Below are 12,778 nucleotides of genomic sequence, written 5' to 3' on the forward strand. Positions count from 1 at the left end.
ATGACACTGGCAGCTTAGCTCCCTGCCTCCTCTGAACATCTCAGGGTTTCCTATTAATAAAATAACAGCTATGAAAATTAGAAAAAAATATTAATTTTGACCCCCTCTGGATTTTAAATGGGCATATTGACCCAGTGCAAACCCATCCTCCACTCCCGCCAGCCCTTCCTGCACATTTCTTGTGAGAAGTTTTCCTTAGTTCTAGGGTTTTTTTATTGCAATTCAACGTTTCTTCAAAATAGGAAACTATCAGGACCATAGTGGGTGGATTCTCTGATCATTTCCAGAGACACAGAAGAATGAGCATCAGCTTTGGTCAAGGACCATATGACGGGGTGGCTGCAGAGCATCACTGGAATGTTTGGTCCAGAACGTAGCCAAGATGGTGGCCAAGTGTGTGCCAAGCGTGTACATGTGTGTGTGACAGCAAACGAGTTTGGAGGACCTGAACTTATGCTTGTGCTAAAGTCTTAACTGATACTGATAATTTTCCACATTAGGTAAGTCACGCTTGTACTCCGGCAGACACTCCCAGAAGCAAACCAACACACTCCTCCCTCAGGCAATGCTACTGCTGACCTGAGACCGGTCCCTAAGACTGTGCTCTGCTAGCCCCTAGCAACTTTGCTTAGACAAAGCTTCTGTACTAAAAGTGGCATTTATGTTTAATTCTTTCTCTCCCAGATTTTCCACTGGATTCCCATTACAGAGAGAAAATTGGCAACCGTTCAGATTAAACACCAGAGTGAATTTGTGTGGCTCCAAGGAAGACATTTCTGTGTCGAAAGCTAAATTATGTTGCTGTTTTTCCACCTGTTCATGTGTAGATTATATAATAGAGATATTTTTCAATTTATTTTTTTTTTCTTCTTATGATTGAAGTGATGTGGAACAGGTGATCTTCACAGCTTCTTCTTTGCTTCATAGAATAATGCCAATGCCTTTGTCAAAAAGATCAGTAAGTAAGATTTGAAACCATGAGGATTTTGCTTGCTGCTTGCAGAGTTGTTTTTAGAGGTAAATCTTACAGAAATTTTAGTCCAAAGCCATTTTTAAGGTTTAAATCTTTGGCAACACAAGAGCTCAATCCTAAAATTTGGATGGTTGTGGGCAGTGCTGTTGGAAATCCAGATGTGTAGGTCCCAATTTGCGTGTGTTTTGGGATGCCTTGATTTCAGGGTAGCCACCCTGCAACATCTTTTGAAACTCCTAACTTCCTGCGATGGTGTAGTCAGCACATTTGAGGACCAGTCCCAATACATAATGAAAGGGCAAGTACAAGTGGTGAGATCCCCAAATCAATGGTCTTGACTTGCAAGCTGATAACAGGCTGTGCTATAACCAGTGTCTGATCGTTTCCTTCAACGGACTCAAGCTACACACACTGTAGCAGCATGGATGTCACATACTGAGTCCACTAATGCAGCTGGGCTTTGTATTTTCAGACTGCTATTGAATATGCAATGGCAATTTCTTGTTACTTTTTAATCTCTCCTTAAACAAAGTCATAGTTCTTACACAGTCACCTCTGAGACAGGGAGAGAAATATTTTCCTAACAATTACTGCAGTCAGCTTAGCTGGGCATTTGAAAGTAACAGACATTTAAAAATATACAGTAACGGTAATCTTTCAAAATACTTTATTTTAAAAATATTATTTGGGAAAAAAAGTCCTTGCTCCCTTTATTCAGCAGGAAATGCCACACAATTATCTTTATTTTCTTACTGTTTGTGGGGTGAATTGAAAATCACTGTTTTAGATGAATTTACCTAGCAGCAATTAACATTTAATTTCCTTTAAAAACATAGAAACAAGATTAAAATGCCCATTGGGGGGTCATTTCTCCTTGATTAAAGTTTAGAAGTGACCAAAAAAAGTTGATGCTCAATGCATTAATCAAAAAATAAGAGAATGAAAGCTTATGTTTGATATTCCAGAAGCGAACTCAGAAGTGGCTCAGAAACTGTTTTAGCTTATTTTTATTATCAGAGAAATAAGTGTCTTGCAGGTGTACAGGGGTGACCATAGCCCGCTGAAGCAAACAGCAGACTTTCCACTGAACGCAGTGGGCTTTGGATTGGGCAGGGTCAGAAAGGTAGACTAATATTTGTACACTCAGCATTTTGTGTTTCTTTAGATGTAAAAGGAAAGAAGGGATTCAAAAGTGATAACCTGTGAGATTCAAATTCTAGTATTACTTATGATGATCTGTATTAATATATTCTTTATTATTACAATTACCTGACACTAACCTCCTTGTGACCCTGCAAGTCCTTGTCCTGGAGTTGCCCAGAAAAGGTAAATATTTCTGTGCATACTAGAAACCTTTTATCTCAAAGACTCAGTGGGGAGATTTATGAAGGCCATTATATTCTGTTGTCCTTTATTTAGAAGCCTTATGAAGAGAAATAATAAGAAACAATCCTGTAAAAATTCCAGAAGGAAACATGTCACTACTGAGCATAATGATGCATTAAGTAAGCTGGTACTGCCAAGGTAAAGAATGGTAGTTTTCAAGGGAGTGTATGGCTACGCACCCAGCAACGTTTATGTGTTTAATGAGAAATATGAATTTTACACCTTCCTAGTGTCCTAGCTAAAAGGATTATGCAGCATTGACATTCTCCAAGCTTAAAAAGATCTTAAAGAGTGGCTATGCCCTTACAGTTGCATTGTGTATGGCAGTAAATGCTAATCTCCACATATACTGGTTTGTGCACAAACACTTACTGGGACATCCAGGGAGCAAACACTAGAGGCATGAGCATGGCTAAAAGCCCATTGCTTTTTCTGTTTGAGGGACTTGTGGCAGAGGATTGCTGGTGGTTTTCTTTTCAAGAGTATTTACCTCTGCTTAATTTATAGTTGATACGATACCTGAATGAACAGGTACTTATTACCAATAACTATGTTTGACTCACCAGGATATCTTGAGTCAATCTGGGTCAAGTCCACACAGGAACACACATTGATGGCAACAGGCCATTTGCTGGGGCCAGTCCTTCCAATGTATAGTTCTTAGAATCATAGAATCATAGAATCGTTTAGGTTGGAAAAGACCTTTAAGGTCATCGAGTCCAACTGTAATCCTAACATTGCCAAGTTCACCACTAAACCACATCCCTAAGCACCACATCTACACGTATTTTAAATACCTCCAGGGATCGAGACTCAACCACTTCCCTGGGCAGCCTGTTCCAGTGCCTTTACCCTTTTGGTAAAGAAATTTTTCCTAATATCCAACCTAAACCTCCCCTGGCGCAGCTTGAGGCTGGTTCCTCTCGTCCTATCGCTTGTTACTAGGGAGAAGAGCCCGACCCCCACCTCGCTACAGCCTCCTGTCAGGTAGTTGTAGAGAGCAATAAGGTCTCCCCTCAGCCTCCTCTTCTCCAGGCTAAACAACCCCAGCTCCCTCAGCTGCTCCTCACCAGCCTTGTGCTCCAGACCCTTCACCAACTTCGTTGCCCTTCTCTGGCCACGCTCCAGCACCTCGATGTCCTTCTTGGAGTGAGGGGCCCAAAACTGAACACAGTACTCGAGGTGCGGCCTCACCAGTGCTGAGTACAGGGGGACAATCACTCCCCTAGTCCTGCTGGCCACGCTATTCCTGATACAAGCCAGGATACTATTGGCCCTCTTGGCCACCTGGGCACACTGCTGGCTCATGTTCAGCCGGCTGTTGACCAGCACCCCCAGGTCCTTTTCCGCCAGGCAGCTCTCCAGCCACTCCTCCCCAAGCCTGTAGCGTTGCCTGGGGTTGTTGTGACCGAAGTGCAGGACCTGGCACTGAGCCTTGTTGAACCTCATACAATTGGCCTTGGCCCATCGATCCAGCCTGTCCAGATCCCTCTGCAGGGCCTTCCTACCCTCCAGCAGATCAATGCTCCCACCCAACTTGGTGTTGTCTGCAAACTTACTGAGGGTGCACTTGATCCCCTCGTCCAGATCATTGATAAAGATATTAAACAGAACTGGCCCCAGTACTGAGCCCCGGCGAACACCACTTCTGACGGGCCGCCTGCCAGTTACAAAGACGAAAACCAGACCTCAGGCTCAGAGGCAACTCAGAGAAGACTCCTCTCACCTAAGAAAGCTGGGGTCAGCTCACAGAGACAACCAAATGCTCTGCAGTAATGTCCCCATCTTGACGCATTTTCAACTGAATGTGACCCCAGTTTAGACCAAGGAGGACCAACTTTCAGTTTCAGGTCATGCCTTTAGACCATACACCTTAAGTCACTGAGATTTTTGCTAACTAAAGCAGAATAAAAGCTTCTTCCATTGCCCATGTCGTTGCATTGTCTTTCATAATCAAAGATGCTGTTGATCCTATTACGTCTTGTACATATGGGCAGAAAGCACTGCGCTTGAACAGCAGTCTTCTCCGTACTATGCAGTAAACACATTCAAGCCATTCTGACTTCTTTACTGAGCGGTGAATGGATCTACGTTTTAGACCTGCCCATCTCTACAGAAACCTAGAGGTATGCAACTGGTCTTTAATCTCTTTCTCCTCTGTAGGAATCCTGTGCAGCTCTCTGTATGTAGGACTGGGACCTCTGTGTACACAGCGATTACGGAGTGGACAGATAAACACGTGGGAGAATAAAGATGGAGACAGAATCATGACATTTTTATTGCATTTTGACTCTTTGCAGATTGTCTGAATAATTTGAAATCTGGTCCATAAAAAATAATGTTCCAGATTGTTCAAAATGCACATGCAGTTGAATAATCAGTTCATATGTCCAATTATTTGACTTGTGAGTAGATTGGGTAAAACTTGGCATAGTTTTTCCAGCATATGGCTGTACTTGTTTGAAACTTTCAACTTGTTTGAAAGAAAAAATGACCCAAAATCCACATAAATAACTGTCCCACAGTTTTTCCCGTCTGCCTAATTTTGTCTGGTTTCCCCACTAGCAACCAGAGATCCAATAAACTATTGAAGGCTAAAGGCTGATGTAACTTCTTTTTTAGGGCAGTGATTTCAACAACAGCAACTGTGTATGAAGAGGTTTTTTTTAAACTAGGGAAGAAGAGCAAACAGCTAGAAAAACAAAAATGTAAAGTGCTTATGCAAAAATCTGTCCTGGACATCTGGACCACCCTTGTCCAGCTCAGGAAATGTAACACCAGTCATGCCTCTAAGTGAAAAGAATCAATTGCACTTTCTGTTTTCAGAGGATCAAAGGTCCCCCCGTCAGCTCTGCGTTTCAGGCTGGGCAGCAACTCGCAGAGCTGCGCTCTTGGTGCAGGTCTGTCTCCCCTCTGCCCTGCAGCACATCTGCGGCTGCGGGCTCCTGCTGCCGGCATCGCGAGGTGGTTCCAGCGTTGTTGTAGCTGTGACTTCTTAGCATCCATGCAATCAGGCAGCTGGGTACCGTGATGCTGCAGTGGTGATGCAGAAGAAGGGAAAGGCTGGCACTGAAAGTCACAGAAGTCACCTCTTTCTGTGAAAGCTTGATTCTTGAGCCTGACAGTATGGTTGTTTACAGCACACATGCAGCTCACTGAGATACCAAGGTTCAGATCTTGCTTCTGTAAATGCAGAGTATCCCTAAGGTTTTGGGACATATGGGTACAGAGCTCAGATTTATAATAATCTTATTTTTGGAATACCTAAACTGTCGCTGATGTGATAGACTGTATTGGCTCCAAAGGACTGGTATAACTAACCTGAGACACAGTTTGATTTAAGATTAGATACTTTTGTAAAAACAAAGCTTTACAAAATATAAGATGAGGGCAAATTTGCCATATTTATAGTTCAAATACCAAAGAAATCTCCCCAACACTGCTGGGTCTAGACATCTGTTTTTCATGCTTAAAACACAAATGCTGTAACAGCAAACCAGTTCACAACTGCAGGAATTGAAGCTGTCTAGAAACAAGAATAAAAATTACTTGTCCTCCACGGCAAGCAAAAAGCACAAGGAAAAAGCCTCTTACAATTAGTGGTGGAAAATAAACTTAGGTTTTCAAAATTATTACAGCCATATGTAATATGGACTCCCTCACCGCTGAAGCCACAGGCAAAACACAGTCGGCAGTACTCTTCGTACAGTGATCCCTAAATAGCTGGGAACGATGGGGACTTTTTGGGTCACAAGGCTCATGGCCATCCCGTACAACCACATCAGAAAATACCAGATTTGTTCCCCCCTCCTCACTCCCCCAGTAGAAGGCCGTACATCCAGTCAAAAAGCAGTTCCAATCCATCATCACCTGTCCGAGGTGAGATCCATCTTCTCTCAGGTCTATTCTTTTTATAACGAGCTATGCTCTCTGCTGACTTAATCCTCATGAGAGTCATTGATTCACGGTTTCAAATGTAACATGGATAACATGAAAAGAATCATCTATTAAAAAGTACATATGGCCAGATTCACTGGCTAACCTGGACAATGTTCCTTTAAGTTTAAAGCCTCTATTGTGCTAAATACCCAGATGTTAACAATCTCTTCTAGAGACTATTGAATGCAGGAAGGACATGTTTTTAGCAATTAGAAAAATAGTAGTACACTTACACATGGCAATATTTAGCAAAGTTTGTTTGGTTAATAGGTCAGCAGTTTGGGACAGTTGGTGGTTGTTATGGGGCAGCAAGGAGGGTTTATGCAACGAGACGTACTGGAAAGCATAAGGAACAGCAAGGTACCCATGGGGCACTCGCAGATGAAAGTGTGCTATATAATCCAAAGCACTCAAAAGCCATCCTTTATTCCATCGGTTCCTTCTACCTTTAAAAAAAAGCTTTGAAAACATTTTGTGATGGGTTTGAGCAGTGGCAGAGAAAGTGCACATATGTAAACCAGAAAAAATGCACACAGTGGAATAATGTTTTGGTCATATAAGGATAACGCACATGTAAGGCTTGAACTAAAGTTCACATCCTTAAATACTTTTTGGGTAGAGCAAGAATTAAGTAAGTGATTAAGTGCTTTCCTGAATAGGGCACCAGTCTTGGCTGCTATTTGCAGACTCCTGTAAAGATTATTCTCATGCTTTGCAGGAATATAACATGCAAGGGGCTGGTCTCAAGCCGTGAGCAGGTGCATGCTAACATTGCTTCTGGAGCAGACATGTGTCTGCTCCAACGATTTATGATGCGTTCCTCACAGTAGCATGAATTTGGCTGGTGGCCTTTGTAATTTATCTTTGCTGATATCATTATGTGCCTTGAGAACATTTATCTTCCTAAACGTAGAGAGTAAATGATTGTTTTAACAAGGAGAAAACAAGCCTTATTATAACAGCCCTGGACTAGGGACCACAGAAAAGCTTGGATTTTTAACACACTCCAATCTGTTTTAACAGCTGCTTATGGTTACTATAGTCACTGAACAAAGATACAGTTATTTTACCTTTCTTTATTGATGGCCCAAGTTCCCTCTTTTTTCTCTGTCTTTGCAGAATGGCAGAGGCCATGCTTGGAGCCACAGACCTTTGGAGTCAGCCAGATCTGTGCAGTTTTCTGCATGCAGTGGTGCAATTGGCACTTCTTACATTGAAATCTTACACTGAAAAGTGGATTACATATAAGGATGCAAAAAAGGGGCCATATCCAATCTAAATAATCCATCCATTGATCTCAGTGGTGGTTTCCAGTCTTCTAAGATTGATGGACCCCCATGGAGTCACTGACAACAGACCTGCTTTTCTTGGTTATTTTTTGCAGAACCTTAGAATTAGTTCACACTCACCACAAGGTCCATGGAAAACATACATAAAATCACGCATCTAAGGTATTTATAAGACGCTAGTGCCTAAACTCCTACAATCCTAATGGGTGAACACTAATAAACCTTGAGGAAGTTTTATTACTTGCCCAGTAATCAAACTAGATAACATGATTACGCTTGCTTGTTGTTTCTAAGCCACATATCACCCTAAAGAAACCAGTCTCAGTACAGACTATGTCTGTATCTATAGTAGGTTCTCATCTAGCGAAAGTCAGAGCTAGTGGTGATTTTGCAATTCATAAGAATAAAAGAAATTTCTTTGCAGATAGATTGTTATTCTTCTCCCTTCCTGGGCATGGGCAGAAACAGAAGAGAACAGGACCTCCCAGTAATCTGAAAAAGCTAAACCCTAGAGAGGAGAGAATGAGATTTTAATGGGGAATCAGGGTGTTGGAGGTGTCAAGTGTTGGAGTATGACTGTCCCAGCTCTCATGACACTACAAGGGAGAATGGAAATTAATGCTGGGCTGCTGGGATTGTGAAAGAAGCAGCATAACCACAGAATCAGCACCAATTTTTTTGAATACAGGCCCAGTTTTTGCTTTGGAACAAGAACTTGGACTCACATGAATTGTGTGAGGGCTTGGCCTTGAAAAATCAATGGGTGCTCAGTATCTGGCAGGATCGAGTCCATGGTGAACAAGAAACTTGGCCCAGATGTGAAACAACACTTCTTCTGCTTTCCAACCCCATGGTGTAACCACCAGACCACAAACGTCTTTCCCACTTTTTGCTGTTAAGAAGGAAGCGTCAGTTTTCAGGCTTGGAGAAATGTGGTGGACTGAGGGCAGGAAGGATCTGTCATTCATAAGAAAACGTGGGCTAGAGTTTCAAGATCTATTTAAATTTTAAATTTCCTTAATGCTGATAGAGTCCGGAGGCAGAAGAAGGTTCCATCGCCTGTGGCTCCCACTGCAGCATTCAGCGAGATCTCTCCTCTAGCCGCCTTTTGAAGTGTCTGTAAAAACTAACGACACAATTAATTCCTTCACACTTTGGAAAACAGTGGCACCTTGCACAAGACAGAGAAAGCTGGCTCATTTTTGATTCTTTCTCCTTCCCCTAGCCCCAAAAGGGACCTTGAATTAATGTGCATTCCTGATTAGCATGATGATATAAATCACAGCAAGCTTCTTTCATGTTAGATGTGAAGCCCGCACACCACAGTGCCCTGCAGTGCACATTTTCTCAGCAACTTGCAGTGCAATGAAACCAAACAAAGTTGCTTCTGGTGTAATGTGCTACACAAACTGTTGCAATTATCTCCAAGGATGTGGGAGCTTTGTCTGCTTCAAACCTTTGCTCTCAGACATTATAAAGTTAATTATAAAATGTGCCAAGGGGGAGGCAAGGAGAAACCTTGTTAACCTTTTCTTTCTGTGGTTTTCCCCCCTCATTGCATTTACATTGGCCTTGAAGAACTGGGACATTTTGCAGATGGTTTAGGGTCTATAAATTCTTATTTAAATCATCACGAGCCAAGTATAACAGGTAGCAGTCCAGACTTCTCTAGAAAGGACAAACCCCAGCTAAGCATGTAAATAATACTCCAGTGCTTTTTAGCATATAAATACATACACTGCGCCAGGTACCCTGGAAGGTTTATTCACATTTTCTTATTGTTACCCTGTAAAGTGCACTGGGTATGCACCCTGTGACCCTGCAATATTTTTTTAAACACTACTTCTCAGTGAATAGCACAAAGTAACAGGCTAAAGGAAGGTGATTTTTCCTTCACTGCTTCACTGTCAGAACGTGCTCATCTCAGGTGGCTGATGAAGACGACCAAACCGCCAGCAATCTCTGTCTGTATCCCCCAGCAGCCTCAAATGGCACAGGCCAAATAGGCTGTCACCAGTCATTCAAAAGCAAGACAAAATTACCTGCTTGAGATCAGGTTGGCGTAAGAAATGAGAGGTGATCGAGGGAGGGCAATGTTACGTTTTCTTTACTAATGGTGAAGAGTGTGGCAATAATACAGTACATTGCACAGCAGGGAAGTATTGCTCTGTGCTGAACTGAGAGAAACAGGGTACTCATTCCTGCACATTATAGCTGGGAGATGTCCTGAGACAGGCACTGATGACACCATTTACTTTTTTGAGCAAAACGTATCATCCCTGGTCCCGGTGTCCCTGTGGGGAAGATAATGCTATCTTCCTTTGGCCGTGTTATGAGAGTTAATGAATAAAGGCTCTGTACGTTGTATTTCTGATGAAGAATCCTCTGCACATATTAATAGTTTTATTTAAGAGTGAAAGAAATAGAATCTACGCCTTATTTTTTTTTTCCTGAGAAATTCAAGAATCCTTTCCAGGTTTGTTTATTTTTTATAGCTTTTTTATATCTTTTTTCTGTCCCCACCTGCCAACTCTGCATCATGGTCCATCTGGTGAGTCAAAGAGTGTTAAAAGTATATAGCTCCCTCCAGAGTTTCCCAGGGGGATTCAATGAAGTTCTTGCCATGAGGGACACCTACCTCTTCTCCCACAAGCCTCCCAAACCAGGGACTTATTATTCAATTCTATCTATTCTTGGCTGAGACTTGACAATAGAAGCCATAGACTGGAAGTCACCCACAGGCTCTGGGAAAGATGTTGGCTGTGCCTTTAAACTCCATCCTGATGCAGAACAACATTTTACAGGTGACCATCCATAGCAGCTGAAAATACCTGGATGAAAACAGAGTCTCAATACTAAGAAAGATCTTTTTTAATATTGTACTTTCACTAACATTTTTGCAGTAATCTTGTGCCTAAACATATAGACCATCCTCGAAAGCTGTTAGGGCATCCTAATTCCCGTAGCCCCATAAAATACATCCCTGAAACTGAAACAGAGTGCAGTGGTTCTACAGGGTAAACATTAGTGGTAAATGCACGTACTCAGCACTTTCAGGTCACCCAGTGTTTTCAGCTCTGCAAACATTACATCCCTCAGTATTACCTCTTAGAGACCAGACTTCAGAAGCAGAGTTGCTATGGCTTATGGACATGGCTTTCTGGGGACCCGAGTACCTATTCAGAGGATCCCTTTCTTCACACAAACAGTATTTTCAGAGCTGCTGGCTTATTAATCTTTGGTTTCCTGGCCTGCTGCCTTCATGTGTGGTTGCCTATCCTTGCTAGTCTGGCAAGGGGAAGAGAAATATTTGGCCTTCGGGGGCTAGGCAACTCGTTGCCCTGTATTGCTGACAAGAGTGCATCATTCTGAGTTCAAATATTCTGTACCTGTTTTGCACAGGAATGAGTATTACCCAAGGTGCCAGGCAAGTGAAGCACAGCTAATGTCAAAACACCTTGGTCTGGTTCCCAGTTACCCTGCAGCTCTGCTAGTATTTACAGCACTGTGAGTAAAGTGCTCCTGCATCAGCATAGGAACGACTTCTGTTCACTTTGAATGCGTAAATCAGGCCACATAGTTCTGCTGGAATCACAGGCTATTTGCAATCGTTTGTCTCCCTCCACATGCTTTGCCCAGCAGGTAGTCTGTAATTATTTGATAATAAAAATTATAGGCATTTTTACATTGCTGGTCCTCTGCAGGAGCTGAAGATTACCCAGCAATTTTTACACGAGTTGAGAATTTAAGCCTGATGTCCTGGCAGACTTCCAGGTTGGAAGACTCGATCGCCTGTCTAAATCCTCCCGGTATTTCTAACAGGCTGCGGCACCCTTCTCATCCTCCCAGGGCAGCGTGCTGCGACACAGCTGCATTGCTGCGCCCAGGCAGCTCTGCAACGCAACGGTGGCAGGAGGGACTCTTCCAAAGAAAAAGTGCTTATGACTTGGTTACTTTGATAAGGTCCCTTGGGAGCTGCAGGGATGCAAGAGGCCATATGAATGAAATCTATTGCTATGCCCTGTTCGTCTGATACACGATAAAAGCTCATGATAGTTTACAAAGGATTACTAAAATTTTCAAACACCTGTGTAAAAACTACTCTGCTTTGGTTTTATTCCCTCCCTCAAACAAACGTGCTTAAAATTCTCCAAAAGAAATGAAGATTAGCATTAGAGGTTGGACGTGTCATATGAGAAGTGCATAGCGAAAATCGAAGTTTGTGACTGGCAGAAGATTACCTGTACCATCATGTTTCTGGGTTTCAGTTGGCTATGTCTGAAAAGAATACGTCCTGCTTCGTAAAGGTAACTTCTTGCAAAATTATTCCTTTCTCTCTAGCATCACTATAAAGGACAACTTTTTTGCCTGTGCATTTGATAATTTATGTATTTGTAAATATAATAAAACCACAGTGGTTTGGACATTCACTGAGAATGACTGGTTTGGGGAATTTGAGAAACAAAAAGAGATAAAAACATCAGCTAGAAAAAGGAGTGCCTGCATTACAAATGGACTTTGTTATTTTTATCTTGGCAAGTATCATTAAGCTTTAATTCTTTATGCACTCATGACAGATAAGTTTGTCCCACTTCGCATTAAAGATTTTACGCATTAATTTTGACAAAGTAATAAACCCTGCACTGAGACCTCACCCCAGCGCACCGAAGCCTCTGCTCAGCAAATATGTGACTGCAGAATCAGGCCTTGACTTCTTCTCCTCATTGCAATCAACGGGGTTACTGCTGTGAACTTGGAGACTCGCTTTTTTTTCCCCTAAAGTTTCCCTTTACTCAGTGAAACAGCCAGTTCCACTAGGAAAAGTGAGTTTGCAGGGTCCTGGGGTTCTGCTGGAGGCATACGTGTGTTTTGATTTCTTTGCCTCATTTGCAAAAACCGAACCTAGTTTTTCAGTCCGGAAAAAGGCACTAAACCTCAACCTTTAGTGCCGACACTGGCACGAGTGTTAGACTATCTGAGCCGGCACGGCACGGCCTCTTCCCCTCACGGCTCCCCAAGGCAGCCCACTCCCTGCATTATTGGGCACGCGTCGTTTTACTGTCCTTGAAGGGCCGTGAACAGACCCGCTCCACCTTCAGTCAACACCACGTTTCCAGTTCATTGCTAATCATCAATGCAGACAAGGAGAAGCGTTGTTTTGTCCTAGACTAAGTTCAGATTTGTGCTTAGC

This window comes from Platalea leucorodia (assembly GCF_965183815.1).
Source record: "Platalea leucorodia genome assembly, chromosome: 13".
NCBI classification, from domain to species: domain Eukaryota; kingdom Metazoa; phylum Chordata; class Aves; order Pelecaniformes; family Threskiornithidae; genus Platalea; species Platalea leucorodia.